A 19,736-nucleotide genomic window follows, 5' to 3' on the forward strand; every position below is an offset into this window, starting at 1 on the left:
TATATATATATATAGCCATGAGCTGTCCTCATCTTTCAAATGCTTTTGAGCTGTTAACAGCCTTTTTACTGCACCATCCTTCAGCCCTTTTCAGCTTTTTTCTGCTTTTTCAAGCTATTTTTCTGCTGTGCTCTGCTTAAGTTTAACTATTATAGTTTTTCATTTGCCAGCTTCTTTCTGCTAATTTAACCTTTTAATTCTGCTTTCAGGGGGCCTAGGGAGCCAAGATGGGGTAGAGGTAGGGCTGCCGACTTGGGACTTGGGTTAAATGCAGAGAACAAATGTTGCCGTTGTATGGGAACATACAATGATGACAGTTTCAGACTTTCCTTCCCTTCAGCTTCTTTCTGTTAAATTCAGCTTTATACTTCTTCTTATTTAACTACATTTTAGGTATTTTCTGATCATTTTAGCCAATTTCATGCTATTATGTTATTATGTCTGTGCTATTATATGGTCATTTCTTATTATTTTTCTTATTTCTTATACTTTTTTTTTTTGCTGATTTCAGTTTATTTATTTATTTATTTTTATAATATATTCAGCCTCTCTCTGCTTATTTTTTCTGCTAATTCCTTCTACATTTCTGTTCTATTCAGCTTTTCTGCACATTTCTGACATCTTTCTGTTTGTTTTCCTGCTTCCAGCAAACATCAGCTGTTCAAATTCAACTTACATTATCCGTTTAGCGATGAAACCTTTTCAACCCAGTTTCAACTTGTTCAGCAGCTTTCAGCAAAAAACATTCAGCAATCACCATTCATTCACATCCATTTTTCACAGAGAATGAAATTTGTTTAATTATTAGTGTTTCTGCTGTACAATACATACAAAGATGAAAGTAAATAGTATCACAGTAGAGCTATAAAAATGAGCTGATTTAGAATTCAGTTTTCTTGAGATATTTTGGTGCTGATTTCACTAAAGTGTAAACCAATCAGTTTCAGCATTGTTTGATATTTTATTATATTTCAAATATTTACTGCAAATGTTTGGAAGGATTTAGCCCTGCTGGACTAATTATGCCAGCTGTCCCTGCTAGTATTTATGAACTAAACTAAATACTTTAGGGGGTTAAATGTCAGATGAGGTCAGGGTTCATTTAGATGTTTTTTAAATGTTTAAAATGAACCTGTGATGTAATCAAGCAAACATTAGCAAACAGGTGATATTGGAAAAGTAACTGGTGTGGAAAAACAAAATGGAACATACAGGAAAAGAGTGGGTTTATTTGCAGAGAAAGTCCACCACAAAGTCTGAAAGATAATTTTAGATTTTAACATGCGGATGCTGGAGTTGCGTAGCATGAACGGGATAAAAAACAGGATGCTGAACTGTTGCCAGTAGCACAAGCAATAGAATAAAAAGTTTTTCAGTTTTTATAATTTTTTACTCTATGAATATCCAAACAGTACTTTTAATTACTGGAGTTTGACCACTGCGCACTGGCCAAAATGACAAAAAGTCTTCTAATGTTCTGCAAGTTGGGAAGTGCAGCTTTCGGTTTATTTCATCCACACAACAAAAACTCGTGACTCAAGTGGCACTTTTTGCATTAGAAGACAGTCTTTCAAACTACTTCAGCTTCTGTGAAGTTAAAGAGAAATATCACAACAACAAGAGCCACACTATATGCAAATCTATTTACACCTGCAGAAGAGGACAAACTGACAGCCGGCGCTGCCACTAAACTAACAGTTGGTGACTAATTGGAAAACAACATTTGAGAAACAAAGTCCAGAATGTATCAAAATTTCTGCAGTGTTATAACGTGGTAAACAAAAATAATGTGTGCAACTTGGAATACAAGCAGTAGTTCCAATCGGAGTCGAACCGCTGCTCCTCCACATCGAGAGGAGCCACTTGAGGTGGTAAGGATGCTTCCTAGGCGCCTCCATAGGGAGGTGCTTTGGGCATGTCCGACAAACTTTGAACATGGCATGAAAATGTACCGTAGAACATCCAACTGGCAAAAACATATCTGTACTCATGGAGCACAAATAGATGTTAAATAAAATAGTAGAGCTAAAATAAAACTGACAGAAATAACGTGTTGCTAATAAGAGTGATCTGTCAACCAATAACCTAAAGATAGTTCGAAAACAATTGTATTTCTATATCAGTAAAAGGCAGTACAAATTAAAGTTTTATTTTTCCTTTGACCTTTGTATTACTTTCATGTTAAAAATGCTGTAAAACTTATTTTAAAGAAAATACCTTTTCTGTTTCATGTACGGTAAAAAAAGGAGATAGCCACAGTGTGGCGTGACTGAACCACCACCTCATATAATCTATATTCACACAAATCCCACAAATATAAATCTATTAGATGTATCAAACCAAACGGATATAAACGTTATCTTGCTTGTGTTGGTAAGGAATCATGTGGTGCAGTGAAGCACACGAGATAGAAAGCACATGCTCAATTCATATGAATACACACAAGACTGCATTCACAACCTCTAAGCTTACTTTGATTGGAGAAAGTTAAGCTTCGATATCTACATATTTGGATGAGAAGGTCATCTGCTTTAAAACCAAATAAAGGTAAAGGCATTTTAAATCCATTGCATCATGAGCTAAATCTATGTTAAGTCTTATAAAATGAAATTCCTGTCCTTAATACCTGGACATCCAAGATAGCATCATATACAGCATATGATTTGTGTATAGAGCCTACGGTTTGACATATAAAAGACTTCTGATGGAACAAATAGAAATCCAAAACCCATTGAAGATGTTTCACTTACATCTAAAAATGTCTGCAGGTTGCAGCTTTATAACGTGGCTTAAGCTAATTCATCATATCTAGTAGAGTATCAATCTTTCTGGCAAAGTTCCACACAGACATGTGTTTGGCCCCACTTGGGTTACACTAGATCTCAGTATCTTCTTGGAGGAATTTGGACAGCTTTTAGCTTGGCAGAAGCCAAAGTGAATTCATTCTCTCCTTTAATGGAGGCCATTTATTTTTATTTAGAAGCAGGTTAAATGACTTGGCAGCAGCTCTTGGCAAATTTATGCTGCATTCAACAATTAGAACCAAAGCAGAATGCACACATGGAAATAAAATGCGAGCATAGAGGCAGATATGCACATTAACGATCAATATAAGATGTAAAAGAAGGTGCGCCAACACAACGCAGAAGCATGTACATCCCATTAATTATTGTTACTGTCAGTGTCACATAGCATACAAGGTCTCTATGTGTATTAGTAATTTCACAGAACAGTGAAACAGAATGAAAGAATAGAAGAAGAAAATACTTGTTAAAGTTCCCATGTCAGACACCCGCAGATGCCCTGGGATGTTCTGTGTTTTTTTCTCTGACAGGTCAGAGCTGATTTAGCTGCAGAAGAACAACATGCCGACTATTTTGCATATGGTCATAAAATTACCGTACAGCTATTTATTACATAAGACTTTGGGGAACTCCTGTTTCATTGCAAGTAAGGATATGTACAGGTTCTAATTTGGGACTGAACATTTTTTAAAGCAATAACTGTTAAAACACTTCAGCATAAACACATAACACATACACATTGGTGAATGTAAGACAGAAAACATCAAGGTTATTGGACTGCGTTATTAAAACTTGGTATTTTATTTTGCATTAATCTAAAACATAACTACGAAGAACATACAATGTTATTTGGACAAAGATTCAGAAAAATGTTGGTTTTCTGGGACATGGCTGACTTTTACACCCTCCACAGTTTTAACTCATATAAGTGCTCGTATAAGCTTAAAACAAATGTTTGGGGCATTTGTGTTTGACAAAATACATATCCTCCAAAACAAACGACCTACAAAGCAAATAAAGTACAGATTACTGAGAACTGATAACACTCATCCATCGATCCGTTTTTTGTTGAGTATTCATGTTTGGGTCATGGAGGCTGCAGATCTAGTAGAGAGACAGGTATTTTTCACTCTTCAGCTCCTCCTGGGGGATTCCAAAACATCCCCAGGGCCAAAAGGAAACATACCGTAATCCCTTCAGTTTGCCTCCTGGTCTCATCCCAGTGAGACATGCCCAAAAAACCTCCATAGAAAGGCACCCAGGAGTGTTCCTAATCACATGCCCAAACCATCTAAGCGGTCTTTATTTGATGACAATGAGCAGCAGTACTTCTATTCCAAATTCCCCCATAAATCACCTTATCTCTAAGGCTTACCAGTCCACCTTACAGGAAATGCCAACTTTCGCCCCTTGAATCCAGGATCTAGTTCTTTTGATCATATTCTTTACCTTGTGAAAAATAGTGAAGTTTGGAATGTAGATGGATCACAAATTCAAGGGCTTCACGTTTCAGCTCAGGTCTTTCTCTACAACAAACTAGAACAACACCCACATTATTATCATTGGTCAATCACCACTTCATTTTTTTTTCCTTCACTTGTGAACAAGACTCCAAGATAGAAAAGCCATTTACTTAAGACCACCCCAGACTCAAAAGGAAAAGTATATCATACTAGCAATGAAACTAAAAGCTATATTAAAAAGCAAGGCTACAAAAAAACCAAACACATTTTTTCCACTAAAATCCAAACACTTTACAGGTCGTGCCCCTATTGAAACCAAATGTATAATAATGGTGCACGGCTTGCTAATTAAAAAGTTATATCATCATGAGACTGATAGTCTGAACTCCCCCGTGCAATGTCTACAGGTCACACTGGTCCTGCCAACCCAATAGGGAAGGTGAGACGAACTGAACACATGACAAAGTTAATGGGCAATGCTCCAGAGATGGTTTGCTGGAGTCTGTCAGCTCTCATTCAGTCACGCTGAGTGGAGGAATGTAGAATTCCAGAAAAACCACGTTTGAGATTATGAAATAACAAAGTGATAGACTGTGTTGAATAATTGTGAAAATGGAAAAACAGAACATTAAAGGGAGAGTTCAAAACATGTTTTCTTTCCATTAGGCAGCGATTTTTGGGTCAGGGAAGATGATTTGGTTTCACGAGTGGCGTGCTAAAGAAAGGACTTAACATGTGTTTTTTGTGTCTTTCTTCCAATAGAAAAGTACCCCTGGACCTTGTAATTCTGTGTTTGTTTCTCCTTCCTGTCCTCTTAAACCCCAACTGGTCGAAGCAGATGGCCGCTCATCCTGAGCCTGGCTCTGCTGGAGGTTTCTTCCTGTTAAAACTGAGGTTTTCCTTTCCCCTGTTGCCAGTCTGCTTGGTCAGGATGGGAGACTGTGATGACGTGAATATTCAACGCAATCTGCCGACTTCTGTACATAGATAACTTTTACTAATTGGCTTTTATAATGTATGTGAATGTTTCTGTACAGTGTCCTGAGATTTCTTCTTTTGTGACTCGGTGCTATATACATATTCTGAAGTGAAATTGAATTGAAGACAATGGGTACATACTGAAAATGACAAAATCCACAGCAGCAGATTACAGCTGAGTATGAAAATGAAAAGGAGTGGCTATGACATCACAAGTAAACAGAAAACATGTTGTGTATATATACTTCATACTTACTTGGGACACACCAGGTACTTATCTTTTAATTTGTGCATACTCACTTGCTACATCCTGAGCACTTACTAGGTACTTAACCTTGAATGTACTGGGGGTGTACCTCATACTTAACAAGCATTTACCTGCAAATTCCGTGTACATCTGTTATTTAAGTGTCTACCCGGTATGTACCAACTGCATTTTTGGTACTTAGCTGGTATGTACCAGGTACCTGCTTGATCCTTGTATGAAAATACCAAGTATTTATCTTATATGTAACTGGCACTTACATGGTATGAACTAAGGATATACTTTGTATTCACCTGCATGTATCAGGTATGCATCTGTTGCCTACAGGGACTAGGTTGTAATATGAAGTTCCTTGTTACATTGTATTTAGGTACATTCTAGAACTTGGTATGTACTAGGTAAGTAGCAGCTACATCATCTGTGAATACAAGGTACTTACAAGCAACAGCATAATGCAGTCCTGTACCAGCCACTGTACATACCAGGTAAGAACCTCGCATGTACTGGGTGGTTTTATGTATTGTTGCCCAAAAAGGCAAAATTTGTATAATGTATGTGGCAGAATAATCAGTTTAGAGCTGTCTAAAAGTCTAAATACATCCTGAAAGAAAACATTCTGTCTTTAAATCCACTGCCTGTAGACAGACGTAAACACTGATCACATTAGAATCTGCTGAATACTGCATTTACTTGCCAGGGGTAGGAGTTTGTGTACTGAGCACTCGGGTTTCCCTGGCGCCATTTAAAAAAACAAGATGACAGGTTATTCCTGCCTGCAGACTGAGTCACATCAAATATTAAATGCTCATCTCCCAGTTGGCCCTCAGTTTGAGTCGGCAGTCTTGACAGGTTGTTCCTGAGCGGATGCGATATTTCCATCCTGAGAATGTAATCACCAGTCTGCCCTTCTTGCGGGAGAAAAGGACCCGGGTAACAGCCAAACATTTGCTTTGGGTTTGGGCTTAAAAACACTAACCTTTACTTGACAAAGTTACTTATTGTTAAAAAATGAATTAATTAAAATATTTGTATTGAGTGATTTTGTTCAGTCATTGTGGTGGGATGCAATGATCAGCACATTGCAGCACAAAAAAAACCATTGGCAATGGTAATATCCATCCTTCCAATATCTTTACCTGTTTTCTACATTCTAGGTCATTGGGTGCGCTAGTGTCCATGTCCAGCAGTCACTGTGGAAAAGGTGGGGTACACCCTGGACATGCATCCAGTCCATCACAGGGTGACATAGAGACAAATGAGACAAACAACCACTCTCTCTCTCACCTAGGGGCAATTTAGAGTTACCAATCAGCCTAGCGTGCATGTTACTGGTCTGTGGGAGGAAACTGGAGTACCTGGAGAAAATCCAGGCATGAATAGGGGAACATCCAAACACCATCCAGAAAGGTCCCCAGTCGGGATTCAATCAACTCTCTTGCTGAGATGCGACAGCTCTACTAACTGTGTTAGTTACTGTGTGCTGCAATGGTAATTTTTATACAATAAGAAAAAAAAAGATATATTATACAATTTATTAGTGCAGTCTACAAACGGATAAGATATCAAAAGTGTAAAATGGAGAGGTGAGGTTAAAATTAAAAAAAAAAGTTTTCCTCAGTGCATTTAGATATCGTGTTTGTTGCCATGGTAACAGCTGAACTGCTGTGCAAAAGTCTTAGGTTTTTATTTTTTTTATTTCACACATTTCCATTCCAGTTTTGGCACTTGACCATTTTCATAAAATTTCTATTTTTAAAAATTTAAAACACAACACTTATCCATGAATAACATTAATAATGATAATAATAATAAAATAGTGTTGTGCTGGTGTTCTTTATTTGTATCTTCTGGTATTTAGTTACAAGCAGGTTGGTAAAAAGACATAGTTTTTAGTTTTTTCCACTGATCTACGGTTGAATTTAAAGTCAACACAAAAAATATCCTTTTACCAGCAAAATGCCAAAATGGTTTCATCCACAAGCCTGGCATAAAATTGATGAATCAACAAAAAATGATGTTTTTAGGTTCTGAAAAATAAATATATTATAAATCATTTTTGATAATTGTTGCAAAATGGCAATTACATATTTTTTTATTAGGCTAAAGACCCTGAGTGTTAGAATATCCTGTTTATGACACATAAGAGAAATGAATTTAGTATTTTAAATATTTCTTCTTATTTATTTATATATATATATTTTGTATATTTATTTATTTATTTATTTATTTGTATCTTGTTTCACACTTTGGATCCACAGCAGATACAAATCTCCATAATTCAATGACAAAAAGGATGTTTTATTCTGTTTTTATTTTTCAAATGAATTGATAACAGCGCTAACTGATTTTAGTCATTATTGTCAGTATTAAGGACAAAATGTAGCTCTGGCACCAGTCTGTTACTTCACCTGCTGTTACTGCTACAATTCAAACCGAAAACACTAAAATCAAGAATCAGTCCTTGAAGGATTTTAATATTAAACTGTTGTAAATGCCAGAAAACCTTAGAAACAAATACTCAACCAAGTTCAAAAAGAGTTTGATGCTAAACACAGTGCAATTAAGTCCAAATGCATCATCAAGAACACAAATAAGTAAAAAATAAACATTTTATAAGAAGAGACAACAAAAAGGACACAGATTGCTAAAGGGAAACTAAAGTTTAGCCTACAAAGAGTTGCTGCTAGACGGCCTCTGACTGACGGTCTGACGGGAGCGATGCGGGGTGGAAAGTTCACGTCTGTTTGTTAAACCACACTTTGGAATGGGTTCAGGTTTCCTGAGGTTCAGCCAAAGGTTTCCAGTGAAGACTGGGGTAATTATCAAAACCACGCTCCTGTGCACATGAAACACACAAAGACAGAAGCTTCCGAGAAGCAATAAAGGAGGAACCAAAAGTCCCAAATAAAGTGCTTTTCTGTAAACAGCAGTTTGTTGCAAATCTTAATTATTGCAGCAGATTAAAACATATTTTTATAGAAAGTTTTACCCTAATTCCCAAGTTATAATTTCTGTTGCAGCAATTATCAGAAAAAGGAAACAAAGCAAAAACATTTATCGGCCAAACCCATTAGAATCTGAATCACGTTGACCTGTCATTAAATCTGCGATTTTCAAGCAGAAACTCGCAGACAAAAAGAAAAATATGTAATTTTTGCAGTCCAGAGGGAAAAAATAAATAAATAAAAATAAAAAAAGACTAAAATCTATTGTTCAGTTATCGGTGTGTGCAAGCCTTGTGTTCGGTAGAAGTCAAGAATATTGTTTGTTTCATTTTGGTCTAAAAATGACGGTATCATCTGTTGTTTCCAGTTTAACACAAAATATTTAACAAACTTCTTCTCACCGTTTCTGAAAAACAAAACACCAGATCATTTTTTTTATAATAAAAAAAGTGATATAATGTTTTATTATTACTATTATTATTTTAAACAGTGGTACTTTGTTGCCTCCATTTGCATTTTCTGTCAAATAAATTAGGAGATAATTTTTTATATAACAAACTTATTTCCTTTTCCTTGCAAACATTTTTTAGTATATTTAATATTTATGTGCTATATATATATATATATATATAGTTTTTTGAGTATATTTTATCAAAAATGAAAACAGCAAATTTTTATTAAAAAATGTCAAACGTTTCTTCTTGGTAATGTGCAGACATGTTCCTGTTTTTAGTTTTCTACATTCGCCTTATAATTTAGCTGTTTTTGTTACTTTTTCTGCATCTTATTTGTAAAAAAAAAAAAATAAAAGCCGTATGTCTTTTTATAACTGTCTATTGTTGTCGCTGTTGTCCATTGTTGTCATCGTTCTTTGTTGAAACCAGATCTCTCTTGTAAATGAGTCCTCGAGGCTCAGTGGGATTTACCTGTCTAAATAAAGGTTGAATGAATGAATGAATAAAATATTAAATATTCATATGCTTTCTGTCATGTATGTAACTTTAAATCAGTTTGGTGATAAAAATGACTAATCAGACTAGAGGATTTAGTTTCCTCCCATCAGGAGGAAGTTCGGTATTTCCAGTATTTGAACGTCGAGCTGCACGACGGAGACACGGCGCAGCTCTGCTGCTTTCATGCGCAGTGGGCGTCATACTGCATTAATGAGATGAGTCAAATGACATTTAAGGAAATGCTTGGTTTCTAATTTTCACTTCCATGCTCATACATTTTTAATTGTTCTGCACTGAGAACTATCAACACCATAAAGTAAGAATGAGTAAACGTCTATGAAACTAAACAGTCACTGCAAGTAGCGTGGAATTTGAAATATATGTGTCAATTTGAATGTGGTCATTTATATATATTTTTAAGTGGATGCTGATTTAGAACATATTACTTCTAACAAATAACATCCAGTTGTATTTTTTTATCGTCTTAGACTTATAATGATGTGAAAACCTTAAGCGAGGAACAACTTGTTAAAAAGATCAGCAGCTAAAACGAGGCATAATCCCCCCATGCATCATTACAGTGTAAAAAACTGACAGGTATCACAAGGACAAGCAAATATTTTAGTCATTTTTAGGCTTTTTATACAGTAATTATTCACATGAGCAAATTGCAAATGAGACAATTGTGTCTCGATGAGATAACCTGTATAAATCAAGCTTTTGAAATCCCAACCTTTGCATCATAAAGTTGGATTGCTGTCAAGAATTAAAAAGAAGGCACTGCTGCCGGTTGCAGTACAAGTTGGTGTAAAAGCACAAACACACCAGTTCACACTTAAATGAAAATCTGAATGAAGACAATGTATCATTTTTTGTATGTGCAGGTTCTTAACTTTAACACGTTGAGTGTTGAATGTTAACAGAGCCACCACTCCCTCATAAACTGCTATTTATAAAATAAAATAACAACATTTTAAGAAAATTTTAGAAAAGTTCCTAAAAAAAAAAAAAAAACTAAAATACTTTGAATGTCCAGAGGACCAGATTGAACTTTTTTGGATTTTTCTACCTGGATTATTGAGCATGCATCAGGATAAAATATTTTGTATTTGAGAAATTAACATATAAATTTGAAGAGATAATTAAGTTTGTAAGTGAATGGTCTGCTAAGCAGATTATGAAGGATACTCCCTGATAACCGTTTTGCTTCTGACATAGGATTCCATTCACCTGCAACCCCCCTACCCCCACCCCCCCGCAACCACCACACACACACACACACACAGGTTTGTTTTGCTATCTTTATGGGGCCTTTGCATTGACTTCCATTCATTTTTCATTCATTTCTATAGCCTAACCATGACCTTTATCCATAACCTAACCATTACCAGTACATACCTAACCCTAAACCTAACACATCCTCAATTCACACCTTAGTCCTAAACCTAGCCCCTAACCCACCAACGGGACTTCTTCTTATGGGACCCGGGCTTTGGGCCCCATATGGAGCAGTTGGTCCCCACAATGTAGTATAAGTTGGAAAAATGGGCCTCACAAAGTAGCATAAACAAGGACACACACACACACACACAGGTTTGTTTTGCTATCTTTGTGGGGCCTTTGCATTGACTTCCATTCATTTTTCATTCATTTATATAGCCTAACCATGACCTTTATCCATAACCTAACCATTGCCAGTACATACCTAACCCTAAACCTAACACATCCTCAATTCACAACTTAGTCCTAAACCTAGCCCGTAACCCACCAAAGGGACTTCTTCTTATGGGGCCCGGGCTTTGGGCCCCATAAGGAGCAGTTGGTCCTCACAATGTAGTATAAGTTGGAAAAATGGGCCTCACAAAGTAGCATAAACAAGGACACACACACCACATTATATCTACCTGCCAGCTCCAATGCACAGGGGGCTCCTCAGAGCAAAGCATCCTCGGCTCTCACTTTCCATGGGGCAGCTCTAATTATTCATCGGACATCTGGACAGAGGTTCCCTCCAAGTGCGGGGACAAGCATGGCTCTGTTTGCATCCGACAGCTGTAATTAAATCTGTCTGACTGAGGAGGAGCAATTCAGCTGTCGGCTGTGTGGGTTTTCAGTTTGGCTGATACTTCACAGTGACAGAGTGGAAACCTCTGTGAAAAGACACGAGCAGCGCATCACAAACATATTCGGCAGTTTTGGCAGACAACTCTGCTCTTCTGCACACATTACCAAAGGACACGCACCTTTTGATGAATGTCTCAATTTAATTTAAATGCTAATTTGAGTTTTATGGTCGTCTTGGGACTCTTTCGGTAAGTGGATGGAAGCTTCTCCAGTTTTTGTGTTAGCTCAAGCAAACTTCTGTTTGTTCTCGTGAATCCCTCATGCAAAGCTTCTTCATATGCAGGACTCAGCAGTAGGTGGGATACACAATTTGCTAAACAGATAATAATGAGCACCCTGTGGTCCCTGGGTACACATGTGCTGCTGAGATAGCCTATTTACTCTCCACTGATGGATTCCACAAAGACTTCAACGCAATTTCCATTTGTATATTGCTGTTGAACACCCATCAATGTATCGATTGCAGGATGGAAATGATCTCTTAAATCATGTATGCACCTCTTTAGGGCAGTGAGAGCAAAATATGAAAGTGTGAAAGCAAATAAAAATAATTAAAATGACATACAGATAGAAACACAGATGATAAATGGCAAAAAGGAAAGAAGTATGAACAAAAGACAGGCAAAACAGCAAATAGGTAGGAGGAAGTTCATTGGACCTAACAGAAATTATTAGTCTGTATTTTTTATGTTTTTAATATCTAGCTAACACTAATTGTAATTCATGTATATTGATTCTGGCAAACATCAATAAAGACCTCTTACAGGAAATAAACCATGAATGGTTGTCAAAGGAGGTGACAAAAACTTTAATGGATCTATCCTGATGCATGCTCAATAATCCAGGTAGAAAAATCTAAAAAAGTTAAATCTGGTCCTCTGGAGGACCAGATTTCGTCATGAGAGACGAAACGTTTCTACATTTTTTTTGTTGTTTTGCTTTGTTTTGTTTTTTTTGAATGTCCAGAGGACCAGATTTAACTTTTTTAGATTAAATGGATCTATTTTACAAAGAATCAATCAACATGTCAGATCAATCAGAACAGTTTCAGGTGTTTGTTTATAGAAATATAAACACGTACAACCCAAGACCCAAAAATGATGGGACATTCTGTAAAATCTTAACAAAAACAATTCAGTTCAGTTTATTACTATAGCATCAAATCACAACAGAAATTGTCTCAGGGCACTGCACAAGAAAGAATAATAACAAATACAAACTATTCATTTGTAACTTTTCATTTGATGAAATGAGGTCAACTTGTCCTCCAGTAGTCTACAGTTAGAACAGCATAAGGAAGGAAACCAAGCCAACTAACAATAGCAGTATTTTTGAAAATGGGGGCCGCGGCCCCCAGGGGGTGCAAGGGGGGCCTCAGAAAGCTGGAGAAGATTAAAAAAGCAAAAATAATATATATATATATATATATATATATATATATATATATATATATATATATATATATATATAATTACTGTAATAAAATCAAATCTAATTTTCAATAATTATTTTTAAAATATATTTTATAATATTCTATTGAAATATTTTTCACCATGCTCATCTTTCTAATTGGTTGCCAGTCAAACGTATCAAACTGCTTAAATCTTCAAGCTAGCATAGCAAGGACGAAATGAAGAAGTTTCTAAAAAGACCGAAGAAACCGACCAGCAGCCCTGCTGTGGTGGAAACTGCTGCAAAACAACACAGAACTCGTGGCCAGCTAAAATTCAAAAGTTTGAGAAAGCAAACATTAACTATGGCTTTACAGTCATACAGAAAAATCGCCATGATTGCCCGAAATGTGTCTTCTGTCTAGAGACCCTCGCAAACGAGTGTTTAAAACCTTTGAAACTTCAGCGCCACTTGAGCGGGAATATAATAAAGTGTTTAAAACATGTTAGTTAATAACATTTTTATGCTCAGTAGCTGTAATAATTAATTGAATATAGTGAATTAAAGTTCAAATGTTCTAAAAGTTGATGTTTCTTTACATATTTTCTAGTACTGTTTGTGGGTTTGTGAGAGGGGCCTTGCAGAAGCTAATGCTGTTTGGGGGGCCATGGCATGGAAAAGTTTGGGAACCCCTAACTATAGGATTTATCAAAAAGGAAAGTTTTAAGCCCAGTCTTAAAACTGGACACTGTGTCAGCCTCACAGACAGATACTGGAAGTTGGTTCCACAAGAGAGGAGCCTGATAATATGTATATATGTACTGTATGTTGAACCCTAACTATGACTCAGGAATCCTAGCCAATTATAGACCAATACCTAATCTTACTTTCATCTCAAAAATTCTAGAGGAAATAGTTGCAGGTCAGTTATGTGATCATCTGCAAATAAACAATCTGTTTGAATAGTTTCAGTCAGGTTTTAGAGCTCACCACAGCACTGAAACTGCACTGGCGAAAGTTGCTAATGATATTCTCATGGTCTCTGACAACAGACACGTGTCTACACTGGTTCTGTTAGACCTCAGTACTGCATTTGATACAGTTGATCATAATGTTCTATTACAGAGACTTGCAAATGAGATTGGAATTACAGGATCTAAGTTGGATTAAATCATATTTATCTGATAGATTCCAATTTGTACATGGAAATAATGAATCTTCATCATACACCAAAGTAAGTTATGGAGTTCCTCAAGGTTCAGTGCTTGCACCACTACTCTTTACCTTGTACATGCTTCCATTAGGTAATGTTATTAAACAGCATGGAATAGATTTTCATTGTTATGCTGATGATACACAGTTATATTTGTCCATGAAACTCAATGAATCCAGTCAGCTACTTGGACTACAAGCATGCCTTAAAGACATAAAAAATATGGATGACCCTAAATTTTCATCCTCCTATTCTGCTTTTGAAAACTCTAGGAACCGCAAAAAAGCCTGCAGTCTGAGAGCAAAGTGCTGTGTTAGGAAAATATGGAATGATAAGATCTCTAATATAAGATGGAGCTGGGTTATTGAGGGATTTGTAAGTTAGAAGTAAGATTTTGAATTCAATTCTGAATTTGACAGGGGGCCAATGGAGAGAAGCTAAAACTGAACACAGTTATTTCCAAATCTCATACACTTATAGTTCAAGTATGAACGGACACTGTTTTCATGACCTGGAAGAAGAAAAGCAGGAAAAGAAAATGGATGGATGGATGGATTACTCTCTAGTTTGTTTGCTTGTTTTTAAGTTACATTATTGCAAAATGGCCTGTTCTGTTTTCAGAATAAAAAGAGAATATTTAAACATTTCCTCCTTGGGAAAAAAAAAAAAAAAAAGTTAATCAAAGTAATCACCAGTTGGGATCCTGAAATAACTGAGAGTGGAAGTTTACGTCATCTGGTATTTTGCTCTGATATTAGCTTGTACTAAATGTCAGAACACTCAATAACAGACATCATTACATGTTGGCACATGTAGTCGGAGCAGTCATTGGAAACTGACCTTTCATACGAGCTAAATCTCCTGTCGGTGTCTCGCCGTCTAACTATTGATCTTTGCTGTGTATGTTCACAGGAACTTTCTAAACACCGTGCTGCTGCATGACTGAGTTAAAAATTGAAACGGCAAAAGCCATAAAAATCTGCTGCAATGGCCAAAGTGCACACGAGGTGAGAGCGACTCTGCCATACAAACTGTCACAAGTGGGATGTTTACTAATTGTAAAATTTATGAATGTATGGCCAAAGAACGTCTCACACAAAACCACCTCCCCCCATCTCCTTCTATGCACACTTACAAATACCGAAAGGAGCAATGATATAAATAATGAAAACATCCTGCAGAAACGCTACGATGATGGGAAGTTTAATTAGGTACCATAAAGATAAAGGACAGAGCAGAGGACAAATGTTAGAAAGCCTGCAGATGATTTAAGAGAACACTCCTAAAAGATATGATTATGCAACAAGTCGAGCAGTTATTACCTCTTGTTCTCATAAACACAGCTTCTTTGTTTCTCAAGGCAAACAAGAACATTTACTCATGTCTATGCTGGGTGACCTGCAAGAGGCGCTGCAGAAATACTGTAAATTTAACATGAATTTATTTGAAATACAACCACATGAATGGTGAACACCAACAACAGTTGCAGATTTGAAACCAATTAATAAAAGAAAACACAAATTGCTATAGGAGACAATCAGCTATTGAGAATGTCAGTAATACATTGAAAAATGACCACAGAAAATCAGAAACTTAATCCAGTATGGGAGCCGAAAACAAGTAAAACAAACGAGAAGCAACTTATCACCTGGTGTGAGGCAGAGAGAACTGAGAAAGACGAGCATCCGTCCATCCATCCATCCATCCATACATCTATTATCTTTACTCAATTCTTCCTTTTCGGGTCATGGGGGTCACTGGCGCTCATATCCAGCAGTCACTGCGCCAGAGGCAGGGGACACCCTGGACAGTCCATCACAGGGACACATAGAGACAAACAAGACAAACAATCATTCACTCCCTCACTCACACCCAGACACAATTTAGAGTTACCAATCAGCCTAACATGCTTTAGGGAGTGGTGGCGCAGAGGTTAGAGAGGGTGGGCCCGTGATCGGACGGTCGCCGTCAACTCCCTGGACCGACAACGTCAAAATGTGGGGGGAAAAGGTTGAACACCCACACCTTCCTCCGCCATCATTTCCCCCACTCTGGGACCATGGGGGCCGAGATGGTGTAGAGGCATCGCAGCCGGATTGGAACCCGAAAGTCCGAGGTTCAATCCCCAGTCATTGCACATTTCGTGGTGTCTCTGAGCAGCACACCACTGCATTGGAATTTGATCTGGCAACCTTCTTCTCACTGAGAGGCAACAGCTCTACCCACTGATCCACCGTGCCACCAGAAAGATGAGCTCCAGTCATAAGTATGTGCACAGTTCTAATAACCATGATAATTAATGACTATTAGAGGTTGAACGAAAAGTCTGTCATTGGTCAGCATGTGCAACTAATCGGCTGCTCGCTCCATCCATCCTTATTAAATCATTTGTGCTAATTGATTGCATGAAATCTTTAATGCTGTAGAATGAATGGCCTTCAAGGAATACTTCATTTTATTTACTGAACCGATAGTTAACAGAATGTTTTCCTCACTTCTTTCCTCGAAGGGTAATTCCAAACAGCTCGACGAATGCTCCCGCCAGAGCAGCACTGTTGAAAAAAAAAAAAAAAGAAAAGTAAACTAAAAGTCCAATAAAATCTGAACTATAGTTGGCCATTAAAAAGTGATACTAAGGTCTGTAAACACAAAGTGAACCCAGAGACACAAGAGCACAGCGGGGCTGACTCAACCAAAGCCAGCATGTGTCCTCAGTCCCATTAACCACAGCGGCTGTTACAGTTGACCATTATCAATAGAAGCGACAAGCATGTAGGTCACGGTTGTGCCTGCATACCGCTGCAGCTCATTAGCGACAATTCAAAATGTACCTGAATGTGTCGGTCAGAGTTAAGGGACTGACAGAAACTGCAGCAGAAAACCCTGCTGTGTACTTTAGTGCTAATCATAGCAATTTCCTTGTCATTCAGTCACTGTGGCTGTGACAGAGATATTAATGTTGTCTTTAAAAAAAAGCTTTTTAATTTGCACTCTAAGGTTGAAGTTTTCTTCGTCAGTTTAATTCAATTTTATTTAATCAGGGAAAGTATACAAACATTACATGTTTGTGCTTTTTGTTTAATTTACACTGGCCTTCTAACCCATTTTTACTTTACAGATCCAGCCTTGGCTTTGCCTTAAAAAGAATCACTCTCCAAAATATGTTAGAATAAAATATTTCATTTGACATTTAAAAACATTTAGAGAAAAGTAAAAACATTGTGAATCAAAGGCAGTCTACCCTTCAAAGATGCTTTCACTTTGAGACATATATGTTTCTTTGAATATTATTTACATTACTCAAATGTTACAGTGCATGAAATACACAGACTCAGTATTTTTTTTTCTGAATATTTTTAGATAAGCACAGATTCCATTTGAACACAAATGTGAAACTAAACAGACATTTTTTTTTTAGTCCACAATTTACAATGTAAGTCCAGAAGAAAAACAATTGGACAGTGGGAAAGGGTATAAACCTATTTCTAAAGACTAGAGCATTCCCAGGACCCCTGTGACCTCAGTAATTGGAAAACTAATTGGATGAAATTTGGAACCATAAAAAAAATCTGCATAAACAGCATTGTTCAGCCCAGTCTAGAAAGAATGAGGAAAACAATAAATTGCTGATCGAATGAAACAGAAAATGTCTGAACACCAGATGTCTGTCCTCATGTGTTTTCTGTTAGCTCACGAGAGACAAGTTTAATTCCCAAATCCATCAAAGTGTTATAAAAAATGTATGCGAGGTCAACACGATTATAACAAAGCTCTTGCTCCTACAGTTAAACATGGTGGTAGCTGCATCATGGTGTAGGGACAATCCAGCAACATAAACGATGTGGAATTTGTCAGAAGAAGCAGGTCCATAAAGAAAGCACAAGTTCATTTCAAACATGAACACCTAGAATTTAATTTAAACGTTGTAATCTTATTTTGAAAGTTTTCTAGTCTACTTCCTGATGTCAGTCATTTCTCACTACTTGAACCTATTTTTTGTGGTTAAAACGCATCAGATTCAGCTTTCTTAAAAACAAACAAACAAAAAAAAAATCTTCACTGTGTTTCTAGTAAACACTTTTTACATCTATCAGTGACTCCAGTTAAAAGAAATTCAAACCTTTGTGCTCGTTTTAAATCAATGTTTATGTGAAAGAGTATGAATACACACATTCCTCAGCATAAATAAAAGTATTTTGTTATGCAATGAGTCTTTGAGTGAACGTTTTATATCAAACCCCATTTGTGCACTCCATTGCCGACTTGTCTGCATTTGAGTCTTTTTTTTTTCCTCTATGAATCAGTATGTGAGTGTTTGCAATTTTTTTACTGCAGCGCCATAATCTGAGCCTTCAGCAAGCCTTTCCTGTCACAGTGGCACCTAACGTCATATCTGAGTCCACCACCGTTTGTCAGAGACGGCATTATAAAACCATCTACCTACAAAGGCAACAGCTCACTATCTGACAGATTAGATCCTCCGTTCTGCTGAGAAGTGGAAACTTGGAACAATAAAAGGATAAAAGGGTTGTGAGAATCTTCCCACTCATACCAGGAAGAGTTTTACAAGAATGAACAAATGGCAGTGAAAGGAACATTTACACAAAATGTTACTGTGAGGAATTGATCATCAGCTGATGCCAAACTGCAGCCTTCCTAACGCACCAAGACAGATAACGATGGATGCTTTAAAATAAATACAACCACCTGTTCTTGAATACAGGCTGACATTGAAGAGATCATTTAAATTAGATTATACATTTTATCCAAACTTTTTCTTAAGAAAATTCATTTCTGATCACTTTTGAGGGTCCAAGATGGGGTAGAGGCAGGGCAGCTGTCCTGGAACCCAAAAGTCCCAGGCTTGATTCTCAGCCATTCCCACATGTTGTGGTGTCTCTGAGAAAGACACCCAATCCCCAACTGCTCCCTGGGTGCCCATACAGCTGCTCACCACCCCACCTGGGTGCATCCCAGGTGCAATGGGTTAAATGCAGAGAACTTATTTTGTCATTGTATGGGAACATACAAAGATGACAACACATAGCACTTATATAAAGAGTTAATCTTGCTTAAAGTGGTATGGTATGGTATCTTGACATTTGTTCTTTGATTTTTGCATGAAAAAAAATCTAAATTTTGAATTTGTTCACCAAAATGTTTGACGGATCACCATTTCGAGGTGATAAAAAGTCCATCACAAGAGACAAAACTCAGACCTTGCACTGCCACTACTGTTGAATACTTCCTCTTAGAATCTGACATGATCTGTCGTTAGTGTTGAACCCATGAGCAAGCAGACACGGGAGACTCCAATGTACAAATAAAGCGAGTCTATTCATTTAAACAAAAAGATGACGGGGCAGCAAAACTTGAATGAATGGAACGATGGACAAACAGAACATTTTTTAGCTTTTCTACTCTGGCTCTCGCTCAAGACGGTCGCACCTGCTCTCCCTCCCCAAGATCTCCTGGTACACATATCCCAAACGAAAAATACTATTATGGCTCTGACGAGCTGCACTTTCGACGAAATCGACAAAATCTTTTCAACAAAATGACAAGGTCCTGGAGAGCCCTCTTGCCCGGTTGAGACTCA

Source organism: Nematolebias whitei, chromosome 4, assembly GCF_014905685.2.
Source record: "Nematolebias whitei isolate Nwh7 chromosome 4, NemWhi1, whole genome shotgun sequence".
Taxonomy (NCBI): domain Eukaryota; kingdom Metazoa; phylum Chordata; class Actinopteri; order Cyprinodontiformes; family Rivulidae; genus Nematolebias; species Nematolebias whitei.